General features: G+C 61.1%; 1 protein-coding gene across 1 annotated transcript in view; it reads left to right on the forward strand.

The window, feature by feature from the left end:
* Positions 1-758, forward strand: part of CNOT1 (CCR4-NOT transcription complex subunit 1) — a 94,930-nt gene that overhangs the window by 83,714 nt on the left and 10,458 nt on the right.

Consider the following 758-nt stretch of genomic DNA (forward strand, 5'->3'; position numbering starts at 1 on the left):
AGAATCATAGAAAATTTAAGGTTGGAAGAGACCTCAGGAGGTCATCTACTCCACCCCCCTGCTCAAAGCAGGGCCATCCCCAGCTTCATCATCCCAGCCAAGGCTTTGTTTACCTGGGTCTTAAAAACTTCCAAGGATGGAGATTCTGCAGTCTCTGTGTGTAACCCAGGGGTGTCCAACCTTTCTGAATGTGGGGCCGGATCATGAACTTTTTATCACCCAGTGGGCCGGCGAGCCATATTCAAACACCCTCTGTCCTGGGCCAGAGAGACCCTGCCTGTGTAGTCCTACTGCACCTGCCTGCTACTACAAAGTTCATGGTAGCTGCTGGTGGGCAGGGGCAGGAGGGACCCATTCTGCATCCAGCCAGCTACTGCCCAGAGACTGAAGGGGAGAAATAAATAGCTCCACATCTCCATCCCCTGAGCAGCGCAGCCCCACGAGCTGGCGCTGCCTGAGGGAGCCGGCCTCTGTCGCCCGTCTCCTCCCCCGCCCGCCTGTACGGCCCTGCTCACTGTGGTGCCCAGCTGCCCATGCACGCAGTCCTGGTGGCCTCAGCACTGCAAGCCCGGAGTGTGGGGTCTGGCAGACACCGGCTCCCGCCGCCTTGCCCTGCAGAGGTCACACCAGGACCCTGCCTGACGAGACCCCCCCATGCTGGCTTCCCACATGTTACTGGGGGCAGGAGGAGGCCGGCCAGGTCGGCACCAGCCAACAGAAGCAGCCGCGGGGCCATGTGCTGGTTGGGGCCGGCCGGG

Source organism: Alligator sinensis, unplaced genomic scaffold (genome assembly GCF_000455745.1).
Source record: "Alligator sinensis unplaced genomic scaffold, ASM45574v1 scaffold203_1, whole genome shotgun sequence".
NCBI lineage: Eukaryota > Metazoa > Chordata > Crocodylia > Alligatoridae > Alligator > Alligator sinensis.